The sequence below is a fragment of the Megalobrama amblycephala genome, linkage group LG9 (genome assembly GCF_018812025.1).
Source record: "Megalobrama amblycephala isolate DHTTF-2021 linkage group LG9, ASM1881202v1, whole genome shotgun sequence".
NCBI classification, from domain to species: Eukaryota; Metazoa; Chordata; class Actinopteri; order Cypriniformes; family Xenocyprididae; genus Megalobrama; species Megalobrama amblycephala.
The window spans coordinates 42,231,348-42,251,393 of NC_063052.1; the positions used below are offsets into that span (position 1 = coordinate 42,231,348).

The following is a 20,046-nucleotide window of genomic DNA, read 5'->3' on the forward strand; positions in this document are numbered from 1 at the left end:
GGAACTGATTAAAAACAATCTAATCTCCTCCGTATGGTTACCCGAAGTGATGAGCCTTATGGACACGGTGCTCTGGATGAGTGATGGCATAACCTGTCCACTGAGTGCTTGCACGGTGATGGGCTGAGGTAACGGGACCACCGGAATACACAGCTGAGCCGCCAGCGAAGCGTCAATAAAACTGCCCTCCGCTCCTGAGTCCACCAAGGCCTGGCAGTTATGGAAGGCGTTGGCCCATTGTAGTCTGACCGGGAGGAGAGTCGCTGAAGAGGATTTCTCGAATGAAACTCCACCCGTCAATAGCCTCAAGTCTACTGACGGGCTCTGGCTTTTACCGGACAATTGGAAACGACATGTCCACTTGCTCCACAGTAGAGACACAACCCATTTGTCCGTCGACGCTCTCTCTCCTCCCTGGTCAGCCGGGTTCTGCCCACCTGCATGGGTTCATGATCTAAAACGGGGCTGACCGTGTCGCCGGCGAACTCCCGCTCCGGGAAGGAACATGAACGCCTTTGTTGATCACGACGTTGCAGACGGCCATCCACTCTAATCGCTAATTCGATCAGTCCATCCAGAGTTGTGGGTAAATCCAACCCGACGATCTCCCGATCATTAATGCACCTTGGACAAACGACGTGGGTTGAAGAGTGAAAAACAACGAGCACTTTGTCACAAAAGCTCGACATAAATGTGGCTCACCAGCATATTGAGCAGGAGGTGGAAGACGGGGCTCGGCGCGATGATCCGGCTGTGCTGCGGAGGGGGAAACAGACGGCGGGGTGGGCACAGTGGGCGCTCCGCTGATGTCAGATCTAAGTTGCTGGAGCTGGGCAGTAACCTCCGACACCTGTGCCACCAAAGCTTGTACCGCACGACCCGTAGCCAAGATCTGTTCATCTTGTTGATCCAAACGAACATTGTTATTAACAATGAAGTTTCTCCACTCACCACTTGCTGAATCCATCGTGGTCGGATTGTTATGTCAGGATTGATAACTCGAGATTCAATTGCAAGTGACAAACTCCTTTATTAAGGAAATGCACCAGAGAAAATGAACAACGTGAGTGGTCAGAAGACTGTGGTACAGCTGGTTCTTTGGCAGCACAGGGATGATGTTTCCATACAATGGGCTGATCTCCAAACGCAATCCAGCGCAGATCACCAGACAGATAAACATCCACTCTGAACAGAGGCTGGAACACCAGACGAGATAAACATCCACTCTGAACAGCGGCAGGAACCCCAGACGAGATAAACATCCACTCAGAACAGCGGCAGGAACCCAGGAGACAAAAGGCAGAACTGAAAGGAACACAGCGTGAGCCCACAGAATAATCCGACAATGAACGAACAAACACAGAGACATTAAATAGCAGTGCTGACAAGCAACAGCTGCAGCTGATCGCTAATCAGCACTCGTGAGTTGCCCAGCAACCACACATGACAGTCAAGACATACACACACACACACACACACACACACCATAACAACAGAACAGGAATCCACAGACCTGCGAACCGTGACATATGCAAGTTTAAAGAGATGTGTTTTTAGTCTAGATTTAAACTGACAGAGTGTGTCTGCTTCCCGAACAATGCTAGGAAGATTGTTCCAGAGTTTAGGTGCCCAATAGGAGAAGGATCTACCGCCTGCGGTTGATTTTGATATTCTAGGTATTATCAGCTGGCCTGAATTCTGAGATCGCAATAAACGTGAAGGACTATAATGCTTTAAGAGCTCGCTTAGGTACTGGGGGCTAAACCATTTAGTGCTTTGTAAGTAATTAGCAAGATTTTAAAATCTATACGATGTTTAACAGGAAGCCAATGCAGTGATGACAGAACTGGGCTAATATGGTCATACTTCCTAGTTCTAGTAAGAACTCTAGCTGCTGCATTTTGTACGAGCTGTAGTTTATTTATCAAGCGAGCAGAACAACCACCCAGTAGAGCGTTACAGTAATCTAGCCTTGAGGTCATGAACGCATGAACTAACTGTTCTGCATTTTTCATTGAGAGCATATGTCGTAGTTTAGATATATTTTTAAGATGGAAGAATGCGGTTTTGCAGATGCTAGTAACATGGCCTTCAAATGAAAGATTGGTATCAAAGAGCACACCCAGGTTCCTAACTGACGACGAAGACTTAACAGAGCTGCCATCAAGTGTTAGATAGTATTCTAGGTTATTACGTGAAGAAGTTTTTGGTCCAATAATTAGAGTCTCTGTTTTGTCTGAATTTAGTAGTAGGAAATTACTGGTCATCCAGTTTTTTATATCAGCTATACATTCTGTTAATTTTGTGAACTGGTAAGTTTCGTCAGGGCGTGAAGAAATATAGAGCTGAGTATCATCAGCGTAACAATGAAAACTAACGCCATGCTTCCTAATGATATCTCCCAAGGGTAGCATGTACAGAGTGAAAAGCAACGGTCCTAGTACTGAGCCTTGCGGTACTCCATATTGAACTTGTGATCGATATGACCTCTCTTCGTTTACTACTATAAACTGATAACGGTCAGATAAGTATGATTTGAACCATGACAATGCAATTCCACTAATGCAAACATAGTTTTCGAGTCTATTTAAAAGAATGTTTTGATCGATAGAATGTTGTGATTGTGCTGGAAAAGAGAAAGTCAATAGTATCTGTTGTAACATCAAGTTCTTCTAAGCTATCTGGTATGCTAATGAGATGAAACTGATCAGGAAGATTATTTATAAAGCAGCCGTTAGTGGTAGAAATGATAGTTCTACCATATTTGTAACCGGGAGTCAGCTTTGCAGCCTTGGATAACAAGACTAGATAATGATCTGAGATGTCATCACTCACTCACTCACATTCAATTTCACATTAATTTCACACTCAAAATGCACTAAATCTAGCAAAACACTTAATTCATGTCTCAAATCAACTCATTCACCCAGCAAACACACGTTGTCACTCATAAAACACTGACCTAGAAAACCCTAACATCAGGTAGCATTATAAAATGTTTTCTTTTGAAAATTTCTTAACAAAACAAGAATAACACTCTCTGTTGTTTATAATTCACTGCAATTTGTGTTACATGAACCATGTTTACATAACAGTACAAAATTATTCAGAAGTTTTCCCCTTCTGAATGGTTGATAATGAAATTGAAAGACTAATGCTTGGTGTTCAGTTTTATCTAATTGCTTTGATACTATTTGATTTTTTAGATTCAGAATATATTTCATTAATATATTACTGTCGAAATACAGCATATTTCTGTCTTGTTTTGTATTAAGTTGAACAGTTTTGAAAACAGTATGTAAGCATGTGCAAATTGGCCTGTAGGTACACTGAGTTTTGGCGTTTGTTGTGTTGAAGTGAGAAAAGAATTAAAGTAATTTGAAAGATGTTGTTCTTGAATGCATTTTGTGCCAAAGCAATGATAAATGATCCACAGTTTATCCCACATAGATTTATGTTGTGCTCACTGTCTGAAGAGTTTTGAAAAAGAGTCCCAAGTATTGTATTTTAAATAAAACAGAGATTTTTAAAAAATAAGATATTTAAAATTTTCAGCTAGTTGTTTTATCAGAGTTGCTGATTCATTATCACACATTCATGTTTGATGACTAAACATTAAAGTATTTGCCAATAGATGTGAAAAAATGATTGTAGTAAAATCAGTGAGTCAGCTGCCGGTTGTTACGTTCACATGGACTTTTAGTTTGTTTGTTTGCATTGTCACGTGTTCCTTTGTTCTGTTTCCCGCCACATTCAGTCACCATGGACACTCATTGGACCACGCCCCCTTGTTAACCTGTTTAGCTTGTTTGTGTCAGTGTATTTAAGTTCCTGTCTGTGTTCAGTTGTTTGTCGGGTCTCGTTTGTATTTGGATATGTTTGGTGTATGCTCTACTCTGGATTCTGTGTTTCTCCCTGTGGATTATCTAGTAAAGACTTATTATATGTTACTCTTCCTCGTCGTGTGTTTGATATACCAGCATCCGTAACACCGGTCAATTCCCATTTCTATTTCTACAGGACTTCCTCGTTTGTTAGGGATTCCACGAATGTATTTGAGCGATTAGTCATGAAACCTGAGAGATGAGGGAGGCGACAACAACGAAAGTGAATCAAAAAGTATTTATAAACAAAACATACTTAAGCACCACTAAAGGAAAGTAAATAAAAAAAACATAATAAACACAAAATAATAGACATGTTCCAACATAACAACCAGGCAAAACATAAAATCCCTAATTAAACTGATACATAAAGCAAACAAGTAATCACAACAAAGCAACCCAAAATAACAGGAAACCAAAGAGGGTAACAGAAGAGGCCAAATCAGAGACCCAAAAACCCTTCTATCATTCTAAGTCCTGCTTCACAGCCGACTAAAGGCTGGTGCAAACTGTGCAATTTTGGCCACGATTTGGTTGTCTGAGACAAATTTTGAGAATCCTAAGATTCCTATAATCCTAGGCAAAAATCTGTAGTCTTTGATCACTAGTTTGACATGTTCACCGACAGCCGATTAATGACCATTGCGATCAAATTTTTCCTCAGACGTAATTCTGGCAGTGTCAGACAATTTAGCACAAGGTCCTGCAGTGTGACTTCTCCTACGATGAACATCAAATTGTCTTTGTTTTTCAAAACAAGCCGTGATCAAAATGAATGCTAGAGATGTCTTTGTTAGCCACCATTTCAGTCCTGCGTTTAATGCAGCTCACTGTCACCGAACATGTGTGGGTTGATGATGTAAAACTCCGGACAAGTTTTCATGCGCAGGTCCATTTTTAACGAGTCTTGACTGTCGTACGGTCTGACATAAATGACAGCTGAGATTCCACATTGTGACAAAACAAGTGTGAAAACAATACCAGACCTTCCCACATAATCAACATGACCTAATAAACCCGTCACACTCGATCTCCTCCAGTCCTTCTGACAGTTTAGACTCTTTTATCGTGTTAATTATCTAAACGTGCTCCTGCCGAACTTTGTTAATAAAACATCAAGTTTTATGTTTGCAGTTTAAATAAACCATACATCTCACATATTTCAACAGGTCCTCTTGTTTTAATATTTATTATGACAGACACACACACACACACACACACAGAGAGAGAGAGAGGACAGATAAAGCTCCTGTATGCATGTTATTGAGTCATACCCTCTTCACTCCTTAATCTCTTTTACTTTTGTTTTTTTTCCCTCTCACAGCTCTTAAGTTCTTGGTAGAGTTGGAGTTATCGATGGCTCACAAACAGAGGATCCGAAGCTATGTTCTAATGTGTTCATGTAAGTGCTGTTTGTTCTTTCTTCTGTAGTTAGAAAAACTTTAAACTTGGTCTCGTTAATTCATTCAAAAGTGAAAGTAAATTTCCCTGAAGCTATTGTTCATGTTGGCATTCTGGGATGTTTTCTTTTAAAAATGACAGCCGTTATGAGCGTCTGTGTCAGTGATGGTGTCAACGGAGATGAAGCAGATGTGCAGGTGTTGAACATGTGTTAAGCTGGATTAACTGGATTCAGCCTCTGCTGACTGTGCGCGCACCTCCCCAAATGAACGAGACATTTACACAAACTAGCAAACTAGAATAAACATCGTCACATGTACCTTTTCTTCTTCTCACCGCTGCTTACTGCTGATCTAGAGAACAATTTCTCACAGTCGCCCCCTGTCATTTCAATAGAACAACAGCGAGTGCGTCGAGTATAAATGTCTCGTCCGTTTGGGGAGGTGCATTCGCAATCAGCGGAGGCTCGCGGTGCGGAGCCAGGCGAAAGTATAAATCCAGCTTAAATCAGCCTTTAGCGTGCTTGAGCTCCAGCCTTAGATCATGCGCAGACCATTGTGATCTGGTTCCTGTAGGTCTGCTGGCGCTGCCGTCCAGACGGGATGCTCTCACCTGCTGCAGGAGAGATTTCAGCAACGGATCCACTTCCTGTCATCTGAGCGACGATCCAGATCCCACCTGCGTCACAGAATGGATCGCTGACGTGAGTCTGAGCATCACACATGGAGGACACATGAGATATAAAATGACATGAAATAACATAATTATGAGATAAAAAGTCAAAATGATGACACACTAAGCCAATTATGAGATAAAGTTGAAAGTGTGACAAAAAGAGTAAATTATAATTCAAAATTATAACAAAAGTAAATTAATAATGGCTCTAAACTTTTTTTCTCCATGTCATAATTTCAACTTTTTATGTTATAATTTTGGCTTTTAAATCTATAATTTTGAGTTATTTCATCATAATGAATTTTTTTCTTATTTTACCTTATGATTTGGAAAATTATGATTTCTTCATAGGGTGACCACCATCAAATAAACCAAATGTGGGACGATTACTAAGTTTGCGTGGGACAATGTGGGACATGTTACCAACAATAAAACACAACCTGAAGCTGTTATATAATGTCTATCTAACTTAATAAAAACATTTGTATTATGTCTTTCAGCTGATAAAAATACTTTGTTCTTTAGTCACTTCCACAAAACACCATTACATCACAATGTAACATAACATGTCTTTATTTTACATGTCATTTAAATTAAACATCACTGACCCTAAAGACAGCAGGCATCATGCAGATAACTATTTTTGAATTAGGTGACCAGATTTCTGAAATGGAAACTGGGGACATTTCCTATTTGAGTGGTCAAAATATCACCAAAATCTCATTTGTTATTATCTATTTAAAAAACAGGGACAATACATTTTTGAATGTTTTTGTTTTTAATTGTTGTGGGTTCCTTATAGGCTATTATTACATTAATATTTATGATTTAGTTTTATTATTAGGATTTCTGCTCTGGTTTTACAATTCACCAAAAAAAAAAACTTTTACATGATAACATTAGTGTGACTTTACAAAAGCGCATTACATTACAAAAATAAAACATAAATAGGCCTTAAGAAGATAAATATTTAAGAGCATTTAACAAATAATTTTTTAACATTATTGAATTTAATATTTTAATGTTCACAAGCTGTTTTGTATACAGAAATTACAACTGTTTTAACTTTTAACTATTATTTTGCATTTTAGACTCATTTTAAGCACAAAGTAGCCTACGTGAATTATTTTATTTTATTTTTAATTTCTGAGAGTGTACCTTCACCACAACGTGTGTATTACCATGACTGCGGAACTTTTGTGGACGTTTAAAATTGTGCAAAACAATCTCGCACCCTGCTGAGGCCATGTTATAAAACATACAAACAGTGAATAGTTAGTATGTTACTACCTTGAAAGTGATAACGATTTTTATTTTGATATTTGAAGATAATGGCGCTTATTTGATCAGGTCCAGATCCAGATGACGTTCCTCATGAAGTAGCGGCGCGCGCGTGACCAAGTGTAGCTGCACAGCCCCCTCTGTTGGAGAACATGAACACTACACAATTTCTCCAGCAGGCTGCTCTATGCTCGTCGGTCTTTTTGCAATGTATATGCGGGTTGTTTGGTTGTTTTGAACGAGCTGTAAAACGGGGACATTTCCGTCGACAGCTCCAGTCGGGAACAGAACACCAAAAACCGGTCTGGTCACCCTATTTTTGAAACAGTTCTGACCAAGTCCAACTCTTCTCCACATTTGGATTGACAGCCGTCACAACCTACTAGTGACCGTGTTTACTCCTTTCTTTTCAACCATTGGATAGGATTTTAAAAACGGCTGTTGTATTTGTGTAAGGCGGGATGTTACTTCTGTCGAAGCGCTGTTAAATAGGCTATAGGTGAAAAACTACGCAGCAAAAAGAATAAATTTAATGCTTTCTTAAAAAGGCAAAAGAACGCATGCACGTTTTCTTAATATTATAATTAAAAACCAACAGACTGATGAAAATGCGGGACATTTTCTCAATATGCGACGTGCGGGACAAGGAGTCAAAATGCTGTGCGGTACAACGCAAAGCGGGACAGGTGGTCACCCTATTTCTTCATCATGCTTTGGGTTTTGATGTTCTATTCATTGTTTAGTATGATGTAAACTATTCTCAAGACTGTATATGAAAGCTTTATGATATGAAGTCTCTCTTCCATATAATGTATGAAATAGTGCAGTACTGGACCAATCATTAACAGGAACAAGCCTTAGCTCATTGCATTTTCTGTCATGGAAACATGAGAAGATCCTGACAAAATTTGCCCATTGGCCTCTGTCCATCATGGCCTCCTAATCATCCCCATACACTGATTGGCTTCATCACTCTGTCTCCTCTCCACCAATAAGCTGGTGTGTGGTGGGCGTTCTGGTGCAATATGGCTGCCGTCGCATCATCCAGGTGGATGCTGCACATTGGTGGTGGTTGAGGAGATTCCCCCTTCAATATGTAAAGCGCTTTGAGTGCCCAGAAAAGTGCTATATAAATGTAAGGAATTATTATTAAATTATTATTAAGATAATCCAGCCTCAGTGGAGTGATTTAATGAACATTAATAAGTGATAAAGTCATAAAGGCGTTGACGGTGAGCATTCACAGCTCTGACTGTGTGTCTGTAGGGTGTAACGGTGGTGGACGAGACTGGAGAGACGGATCCGACCAGAGTTCAGCATGCAGAACCACAGACTCTCATTCTGAAAGAGAGACACACCGAGATTAATTTCCAGATGGATTGTGCATCAACAAAGGTGAGGGATTCTGTACAATCCGCCACATTATTGATGTGTGATGAAGACTATTCAGTGTTAATATATAAATCAAGTGTTTCTCATTCTTCTCAACACTGTCTCTCTGCAGAACCTTGTGAACTGTCTTGTAATGGTGAGTGCAAAACTGAAAAATTCTCATTTTCTATTTTCTAATATATAGTAAACTGTAATAGCTGAATTTTCAGCATCATTACTCCAGTTTTCAGTGTCACATGATTCTTCATAAAACATTCTAATATGATGATTTGCTGCTCAAGAATCATTTATGATTATTATCAATGTTGAAAACTGCTTCAGATTTCTGTGTAAACCGTCATACATTTTATTTTTCAGGATTCTTTGATGAATAGAAAGTTCAAAAGAACAGCATTTATTTGAAATAGAATCTTTTGTAAAATTATTAATGTCTTTACTGTCACTTTTAAACAATTTAATCCATCATTGATGAATTAAAGTATTGATTTACTATTCAACCTTTGAATGTTAATGTACATCATTAGCATAAAATATCATATGGGTATTTAATTAGATTAATAAGATATTGTTATTATTACACATAAATATTAAAATCTTAAGACAGTTAAAAATCAAATATCTGATGTGATTATTGTCCAGATTAATCAGTATTGTCTGTTCCATCAGATCTCTGTCCGTCTTCACTCGCCGCAGCTACAGGTGAGAAAGTGTTTGAATTATGAAACAATAATATCAGAACACTTAATTCACACTTAAACATGTGATTTATTATGAAGAAAGATGCAACAAGACACTTTACAATCAAAGCAATATTTGTGAGGTATGAAATGATAAAACTATAGATTACAGTCAGTAATCATTTTCTGTGTTTTTGAGCAGAATCGCAGCGCACTAATAACGCTGGAAACAACAGCACTAATGACGGCATCTTCATCATCCTGTCCATCATCATCATCTTCTTCACACGTCACCTAGTTTAACCCTAAAGGGTCCTTTGGGACAAATTTGGGCAACATTTTTTTTCCCCCTTAATCTGGGGTGCATTTCCTGTACAACAACGTAACTCACTGTTTCACTACCATAGTACGATGCATCGTTGAACAAATCATCTAGCTAGTCATGACTGTTTCCTGAAACCGTATTGTCGCAAACCTGTCGTTCAGCCACATTGGTGAATGACGTCACTCAGGTGGTGGAGTAATAACTCTTTTAAATTAATCTGTTTGAGATCAAATTAATGCTAGATTTTTTGCTATAAATTACAGAGATTTGATGACTACTTCTTGTTTTTCCCAGTTATTTTGCTTTATTTCCAGATTCAATCATAGGCTCGTTCTTTCGTGCACATGGTACTCTTCAAAAATGGTGCTTGACAAACTTGTAATTTGTATATATTCAAAATAAAAGATATACATTCTACTTAATGTCAGCTTGCTGATTTTGTTCAAGATAATGATTTATTACAGTTTTTTCAATTGCTAACATTCTTTTGTCCAATCTGTAGTCACATTTTCAAAACTCTAAACACAGCACAACATCCGTCTTAACACAATTCATGTCGTTTTCACACAATATACAGTCAATTAACACATTTCTAAAAGGCTAAAATTTTCTTTTCATACAAGCTTACCCAATACCAACATCATGGATCTTTCTCATCTTAGATCTCACAATTCTAAGAAAAAAAATTGAGTGTGTATGTAAACTATTTGGCTAATTGTGTGATGTAGGTGTGTTGCTGTGTTAAAAAGTTAGTACCTTTAGTACTGTAAGTATTGGTAAATGCTTGTTAGCAATTGTAAAAAACTGTAAGTCTACATGTCATAAGAACAAGAAACTATGCTTCTAACTAGTTTGAGAGCTGTCGTTTGCGATGCAGTTTGCGAACACCAAATCGCTGAATAATATTAGTAATGACGGAACTTGCGATGTTTGTTGGCTAACGATGCTTTTGGGAAACGCACCCCAGAGCAGCACAAGACTTGGCCAGTATGCCTCCTGAACACACACGCGCGCCCTCTACACTGAGGAAGAAGCGCGGATGATCTGAAAACACAGCCAGGTTAAGCCGGGTTCACACTGTGCGATTTATAATAGTCCTTTAGGATTGTTGCTTGTCAGAGTGTATGAACATGATCCTCATGTCACACGGATGCGCGCATGAAAACTTGTCCGGAGTTTTACATCATCAACCCACACACGTCCAGTGACTGTGAGCTGCATTAAACGCGGGACTGAAATGGTGGCTAACAAAGACATCTCTATCGTTAACTTTGATCATGGCTTGTTTTGAAAAACAAAGACAATTTGACGTTTGTTGTAGGACAAGTCACACTGCAAGACTGTGCCAAATCTTCTGACACTGCCAGAATTTCGTTGGCAGTAAAATTTGATTGCAACTGTCATTAATCGGCTGTTGGTGAACATGTCAAACTAGCGATCAAAGACTACAGATTTTAGCCTAGGATTACAGGAATCTTTCATTTGAGATTTTCACCAAAGTGTAGGCTGATATCCAGCAGTGGTTCTCAAACTGACGTACACAAACAAACTGCTTTGCTGTTCATTTAATTCTACTCCACCTTAAAATAACATTAAAACTGAGCATGTGTTTCTAGCAGGTAAAATGCCGTAAATACACGACATTCAATCAAATTACCTCATCTTTCGCAGTCAAAACTGACTGCATCCACACAAGCCAGCAAATCTACATTAGTGCTGTTCTCGACAACACACCTTTGTGAAAGTGGGGATTTAGCACTTACTAGCTTGAAGAACAAATAGCGTTATAGACACAGACTGCATAAAGATTTAAGTTTCAAACTCTCTTCGATACAAAAACATACCCTTCTGTGAGTTATTGTTTTTAATGTTGATCATATTATACCAGCAAGAATGCAAAGTTTTAAAAATGTGTCACTGTGCAAAACACACAAAATCTTCAATGTCAGATCAAGTCTACTGTTTACGGAAGAGGATTAGGACCAAGCAATAATAAAAAAATAAAACCATCTCGAGATTAAAGTTGTTAAATTTCGAGAAAAAACTTGTTAAATTTCGAGAAAAAAAGTCGAAATAAAATGTTGAGAATAAACTCATTAAATTATGAGAATAAAGTCATTAAATTACGAGAAAAAAGTTGCTAAATTATGAGAACAAATTCGTAATTTAACAAATTTGTTCTCGTAATTTAACAACTTTTTTCTCATAATTTAATGAGTTTATTCTCAACATTTTATTTAGACTTTTTTCTAGAAATTTAAGGACATTTTTCTCGTAACTTAAAGAGTTCATTCTCAACATTCATTCACAAAAATGCTGTACATTGTTTATTCTTCTGTGTGTTACCATTTACTTTTATTGAGTTATTGTTAGGTTTATTGTTTATTCTTACCTGTTAGGTACTTTAAGTTATTGAAATTTTATATTTTTTGTAACAAAATAAATGATTACTCTGTCACCTTGTTTGTCTTTTCTTGATAGTCTTAGTCTTAAATTGAATGTAAAAATTGAATGTAAAAATTCAAACATAAAAAGTAAATTGGTAATTTTGTTTTCTCCCTTTTCTCCTCATAAAATCACCTTATCTATAAATCAGTTGTTAGTAAATCAGTTTAGCTGATTTCAAACTGTTTATGGCTTCAGGTCGGTGTCTAACACACACACACACACACACTCATACAAGCGTGCTTGTTTATTAACTCTTCTTGACTCTTGATATCCAGCATTTTTCTCGGTGTAACTCTAAAAATTCAAAATTAATGTTTAATGACAAACATGCTGAAGATTAGCCGATGGGCTGTCGATTAATTGTAGGGTTATTTCACCCAAAAATGTTTTCTGTCATTAATTACTCTCCCTCATGTCGTTCCACACCCGTAAGACCTTCGTTCATCTGCAGAACACAAATTAAGTTATTGTTGATGAAATCTGATGGCTCAGTGAGGCCTCTATTGAGAGCAAAGCTATTCAAACTCTCAAGATCAATAAAAGTACTAAAAACATATTGGTTCTATCTTAATATTATAAAGCGACAAGAATACTTTTTGTGCACCAAAAAACAAACAAAATAACTTTTCAACAATATCTAGTGATGGCTAATTTCAAAACACTGCTTCGGAGCTTTACGAATTGAATCAGTGAAACGGAGCGCCAAACTCATGTGATCTCAGCAGTTTAGCCGTTTGATAGGAGATCCGAATCACTGATTTGAAACACCATTGTGTGTTCTGAAGATGAACAAAGGTCTTACAGGTGTAGAACAACATGAGGGTGAGTAATAAATGACATTATTTTTATTTTTGGGTGAACTAACCCTTTAAATGAAACAAAAGCAGTTTATTATAAAAAACGGCCTCGGGTCTCCTTCCTTGTGTATCGCAGGTTTATGCTTTTTTGCTAACCTTGGAGGCTTGTCTTAACGCAGCTGTGGAGTTGAGAGACTGGTTTATTTCCCAGATTCTTCAGTGTTGAAGAATGGTGCCCTCTAATGGTGGATCTGAATAAAGATCAGACTGAGATCTTGTGTCATGAGGAATAGTTTTCCTTGATCTTTAAAAAAACACTTCACAGCTCCACATTAGCATTATCACACAAATGAACTGTTATATTTATATATCGCACATAACATTTGCAGTAACAGTAAATTGGCTTTATGTCAAATGTACTATGGTTCTGGGTTTCTTTTTTCTTTTCTTTTTTTACAAAGTTAATACTTTTATTTACGTTTAAATTGTTTAAATTGATCAAAAGTGGCAGTAAAGACATTTACAATGACACAAAAGATTCTATTTCAAATAAATGCTGTTCTTTTGAACTTTCTATTCATCAAAGAATCCTGAAAAATAAAATGTATGACGGTTTAAAAAAAAAAACAGCAGGAACTAGAGAGTCACTTTAATCAAGCTCAGACATCAGCCTAATCTGAATCCCCATAACTTCATAAACTGAATTCAATGAAGAACTTCCATCTGATGATTGATGAAGAGTGTCCTGTAGATCTGCAGGTGTGCATACAGTATATTTACATTGGCAATGTTGGCATGATCCTTTGACCCACTAACCTGAATGAACAAATAATAGAAAAGTAGGTATTACATGAGTATACTGTTGACCCTAACAGAATGTAAATATAAATACTTTTTTTGTAATATCCTTCTGCTATTTCATGCATAAACCCACAAAATATCAATACAATGCACAATGAAATGTACACACAAATAAGAGTTTACAGCACATTTACATTGAAGGCTTTTTGCGGAGAGCATAATGAGTCTTTTTCTCTCAAGGCAGGACCTGAGAAACAGATAAAAGTGACATTTTAATATCCAATCATTAATTTAGTGCAAGCATTTGCATGCACTAAATGAACACAGATCTATTAGAAGAAGAATTTAGTTGTATTATTTAATGTATTTGTTTGTATTATTTACAGTGTGATGTAGTGAACATACCTTTGCACTGGTGAGGATCTGGTTGTCTGTTAATGATCTTCACCCAGGCACAGATGAAATGATGAGATGATTCTAGAGATTCGTGTGTGTTTTGATTCAGGTTGGTTTAAGAGCAAACAGTGAGGATTAAGTCATTCATAACTCTTGTTTGCCTACAGCTGCCTTAAAGTCCTTCGTTCACTTTGTTTACCAGTGTACCGGTGAGATGTGAGGTAACTGAAAACTAAGGACAGTCTGACATCGATGAGGAAAAAGAACAGAATCTGAAGTTCAGAGGTCATATAACTGGATCATGTGATCAGAGGTCCATCCAGACCAACACCTCAGTTACTGACCACTCAATCTAGAAATGTTCAGAGACTCTAGTGCAGAATTGGTGAAAATAGAAATCCATAGATCAGGTCAGATAGACAGGGAAAAACTGTTACAAAATTTCTGCATCATAATTATTTATTATTATTTTATTTTATTTGACTTTATAGGGTCAGGGTGTATATAACTTTCAATGTTTTATCTGACATTTAAATTAAGTTGTTCTAAACTATTTCTAAAACTATTTTTCTATGTCGTTTTATTGCTTTGGCAATACAAAATGTACTTTTGTCATGCCAATAAAGCTATTTGATTTGAAGTGAATGAGAGAGAGAGAGAAGGAGGTCCAACTGACAGGAACAATATGGATCTTTACAGGTTCTGACATGTGGGAAATCTGTTGCGTTTGCACTTTTACCGGAGTAAATATTTGCCTGTCTCTGGTCAACGTTCATTCTGCCTTCAGCTCTTCAAACAGCAGCAGTGAAGATCAGACGAATCCAGCAGAACGGATCAGAATTCATCCACATCAACAACACATTCACAAGCTTCTGAACCCAACACAACAGATTACTAGTGTACTTACTGTGAAACAGCATCTGAAAGAGTATACAGTAACAAACACCTCCAACATTACCTCATCACTTCACAAGTTTAATGTGGAACTTCCATGTATCATCTCGGAAATAAATATAGTCAGTTTAATCCAATTAAAATCCAATTTGTCAGTTTGATCAAATAATGAGACTGTACCTCACACAGTGTGATCAGGTTATATACAGTGAAAGTAGTAAATCATCTGGGTATTTCAAATATACGGCAGAAACTGCAAATGTATTAGTATGTTTACGTCTGAACGCCGGCTCCTGCGTCAGTATCACACGCATGCGTCGTGCTGATCACGTGACCAGCTACGGCCAATAATGAGCCGGCGTTCGGACGTAAACACGGAAGGTCTGCAATGTGTTCACTGCGCCAACTGCGTAACACTGACAGGGAAGAAGAAAAATTGTTGAATAAAGTCCTTATTTTAGTTTTGTTTTTGCGCACTTCATAACATTAAGGTTGAACCACTGCAGTCACATGACTGTTTTAACGATGTCTTTAGTACCTTTCTGGACCTTGAAAGTGTTGATTATATTACTGTCTATGGATGAGTCTCCTCTCAGATTTCATCAAAAATATCTTAATTTGTGTTCTGAAGATGAATGAAGGTCTTACGGGTGTGGAGAGACACGAGGGTGAGGAATTAATGACAGGAATTTCATAACGTATATCGAATATCGCATTATTTAATAAGTTATCACATATCGCATTTTTCTTCAGTATCGTGCAGCTCTTAAGAATTAATATGCTATTACAAACATAAAGTGCATCCCAATTTGCATACTTATGCACTATTCTATGACGTTTTCTAGTATGTATAGTGTGAGTAGTGTGTTCACTCAAAATTTCACATAGAAAAAGTACACTTTAAATGATGCACTTAATTAACGGAAAAAAACGAAGTGTGCAATTTTGGACACTTCATGCACTCAACTGTGGTAGTGGAGGGGGCGGGGCTAATAGACTAAACAGGGGTGAGTTTCCCGAAAGCATCGTTAGCCAACTATGGTCGTAAGTCCCATTGAACTCTATTGGTAACGACGGAACTTGCGACCATAGTTCGCTTTGGGAAACGCACCCCAGAATGACCTTAATAAATTCATTCATAGTACGTCATTTGGGACACAATCCAGGCTCTACCAGTGGAGGGCAGAGTTTTATGTTTTTTTTTATTATTTTGTTTTGTTTCTTTTAATGGCTTTTTGTCTACTGTTTATAATTATATTATTGTTGTTAAATTCTTTTTTGAGTTCTAACATCAGAGATGATCAGAGGAGGAAACAGTGCTCTCGTCCTGACACACCGTCTCCCGGTTAACACACACTTAAAGGGTTAGTTCACCCAAAAATGAAAACTCTGTCATTTATTACGTACCCATCATGTCGTTCCACACCCGTAAGACCTTCGTTCATCTTCAGAACACAAATTAAGATATTTTTGATGAAATCTGGTGGCTTGGTGAGGCCTGCATAGCCAGCAATGACATTTCCTCTCTCAAGATCCATTAATGTACTAAAAACATATTTAAATCAGTTCATGTGAGTACAGTGGTTCAATATTAATATTGCAAAGCGATGAGAATATTTTTGGTGCGCCAAAAAAACAAAATAACGACTTATATAGTGATGGCCGATTTCAAAACACTGCTTCAGGAAGCTTCGGAGCGTTATGAATCTTTTGTGTCGAATCATGATTCGGATCGCGTGTCAAACGGCTGAAATCACGTGACTTTGGCGCTCCGAACCGCTGATTGTACGTAATAATTGACAGAATTTTCATTTTTGGGTGAACTAACCCTTTAACACACACCAGGATCACTACCAGTATCCAGTGGCTCTCATCCAGGGCCCCGGGGCCACTATTAAATCTTTAACACTCTGAGGTCTGAGGGTATCGCCGGCGATACCACCGCGTTTTTTTCTTACCAGTGTGAAAGAGACTCAAAATACTCCATCAATGTTGCACATACAATTAAGAGTTATACACCATTTTAATCTGTTGAATATCTTCTTTCATTTGTGTACACTCAGAGTAAAAACAAAATGTTGTGCTTTTTGTAAAATAAAGAAAACTAACATGATGCGTGATTTCTCCTCTCCCTCTGAAGGAACTCCAATCTGATAGTTCTCAGAAAATGAACTGTAACTTAGTGAATACGAATGACAAAAAAATTAAACTTATGTCTAAAGAAACGTTGAAATGTCAGGTTTTAAATCGTGTAAGTCAAATCGAAAACAAACCTTCTGTGTTTATGTAATCTGTATGAAAAGAGAGCCATGTCAGAAGTCCGTGATTCAGCTCATTATCTGCTAATGCGGTCACGCCCGCGGAGCCAGCGCTATTCAGACGCAAATTCAGAGGCAATACATGCATTCATCGTCTCAATCGTGTATTTATTGTCTTGAAAAGTGTTTATCTGGATGTTAAAGCGTTGTTGTAAAGCATGGTTAGCGAACTCTAGAAGACATGCAGTTAGTTCCTGGTTCTTCTTCTTCTTTATATGGATTTGTGGCCTAAAGGTGCACAGAGCGCCCTCCGGCTGCAAGTATGAATTGTATCCAGCACTCATAGTGATGATATATAGAATAAATATAGAATAAATATTACTCCTCTGTATAGAAATTTGACATAAACATATAAGAATCCATCAATATTTCTCCAAATGTGCATGCTTTAAGCTAAAAGCCTATATGAAATGCCATAGAGGTAACATAATTGTTCAGACACTTTGCATCACAGAAATACATTATATTTTAAAGAATATAATAGAATACCATTATTTTAAATTGTAATAATATTTCACAGTATTGCTGTTTATGATGAGCTGAGACATGATTACAGAGGGTTTTTTCACACCCTACCTGACTGAAAGGCCTCATTAATATGCAAGTCATTTCAGGTCATTATTATGTGATTCTTTTGTCTCCTCAGGTGTAAATGGCCCATTATTCATGATCATTCATGCCTCCATGCATACTGTGTTTCTTGACAAAAAGTGACTTACAAAAACGAAATCAATATATTGTTTTATATGAAGGAGTAGCAGCATAATTTTTTACATAATTCTGAAGCAAAAACTCTAGTCTACAACCTCAATACCCAGAAGTCTTATGAACACAGATTTAATATACTTTTTTTGGCCTTATTTCAGTGACTTAAGTTTTTTGTTTTTTCAATAACCACGCATAAACATTATTCCTTCAAAAACACAAACATGTACATACATGTTCCTCACATATTATGGTAGCCTAGTTTGTGCTGAATACAGTGTAATGACACTTGTGTCATTAATTTGTTTATGAACAACTGAAAAAAGCACAAATGTCAGGGCATGTCAAAACTTCTCCAGGCCCCAAATCAGCCTCAGACTCCAGAGGGTTAAAAGGGCCTTAAGATGACTTAAAATGACAAAACAAGCTATAAAATCAGCTAAAACAACTAAAAATCAACAGTTTCCCTCTTTTTGTCTACTGTTTATAATTCTATTATTGTTGTTAAATTCTTTTTTGAGTTCTAACATTTGCTTATATATGTTAAATAATAAAAAAAGACAGCGGTGGGCGGGTTGATGTTGAAATCGTCCAATCAGAGGCTGTCAGCTTCAAAACAATCTCACCTGTCAATCATTGGTGTGTGCGGGAACACGCCTGAGGACAGCTAAAACACACACCTGTCTCATCTTTATTGCGCTGCAAGATGGATGAACAGTTTTCCAAGAAAACCTCTGCATGTTGGAGCTCCTTCTTTCCTGAAGAGTTTTTCTGGGAATCTCCGGCATGTCAGAGCAGCTCTGTGGAGTAATTTACCCGAAACTCTCTGATTAACCCGCCTTTAAACGGCAAAATTGCATAATTAGTTTTATAAACTAATTAAAAGGAGTAATAGTGTCAGTTCTCACACTTCGGATGACTTTTGCGTCGGTAAAAGAACTAATCTAATCTAGCGCTCGCATCGCCTCAGAAACTGAGAGCTCCCGCGCATTCTCCGCGCATGCGCAGTGAACGTCTGAGGTCGCGCGCCTGGGGTCACGAGCAGAGACACACGAGCGCGCGCAGCAGCAGCGGAGCGCCGCGATCATTCAGCAGGATTAGCGTTGAATCATGAGCGTGGGAAAACTGGTAAGATTGCGATGATAACTCTTTCTCACTGCGGTAATAATGAGTCGAGCTGACAGGCGACAGAATACAGAAGTGTCGCAGCTGTTAGTTGATGAGTTTTGGAATAAATCTCGGATTTGTTCTGTGTGGGTCGGTTGCAGGTCAGATTTCGCAAGCTGGTGTGTAAATACAAACTATTGAACTGTCCAGTGTGTTCACATCTCCAGAACAACACTTCATACACAATCATGCAAAAGAGTGTTTAATATAATTACCAAGTATAGAGTTTCACAGTGTACAGAAATCACTGTCATTATTAATGCATCTTATTAATGTCTAGATCAGTGAGATTCGTGTTCATTCAGGCTATACCAAAATATATGAAATTCAATTAGAGTAGATTAAACTTTGCATACTTATTGTCATTATTCAGAGGCAGTGAAACTTCATGTAAATATATTCAAATGAGAGGTACACGTGATTGCATAATCAGCCATATTATAAGAACGTTATTCTAATGTTTCCATTAAGTTACTTATGAACGTTCTGAAACAAGTAGCAACATTTAAACGTTAGAAGAACACTAAAATGTTTCTGAATAACATTTTGAGGACATTATTAAAGACCAGAGTGAAGTTTGAGAGAACATTGTATTAATGTTGCTGGAAGGACGTTTGTTGGTCAATAAGTGTTTGATGATGTAATTCTCACAGTGTCAGAGATGACCAGATGAGGAAACGCGCTCTCGTCCCGTCCCGTCCCGTCCTGTCACACCGTCTCCCGGTTAACCCTGTACACACACTCAACACCCACCAGGATCACTGCCAGTAATCCAGTGGCTCTCATCCAGGGCCCCGGGGCCACTATTAAACCTTTAAAAGGGCCTTAAGATGACAAAACAAGCTATAAAATCAGCTAAAACAACTAAAAATCAACAGTTTCCCT

General features: G+C 37.7%; 1 long non-coding RNA gene across 1 annotated transcript; it reads right to left on the bottom strand.

Moving 5' to 3' along the window:
* Window positions 1-8,317: 8,317 nt before the first annotated feature.
* On the bottom strand, window positions 8,318-15,502 carry LOC125275980. The gene is made up of 4 exons (XR_007186563.1): window positions 14,087-15,502; window positions 13,876-13,928; window positions 13,037-13,696; window positions 8,318-8,582 (listed from the first exon to the last, which is right to left on the bottom strand). It is a non-coding gene; the product is annotated as an uncharacterized LOC125275980 (long non-coding RNA).
* Between the last annotated feature and the right edge of the window lie 4,544 nt (window positions 15,503-20,046).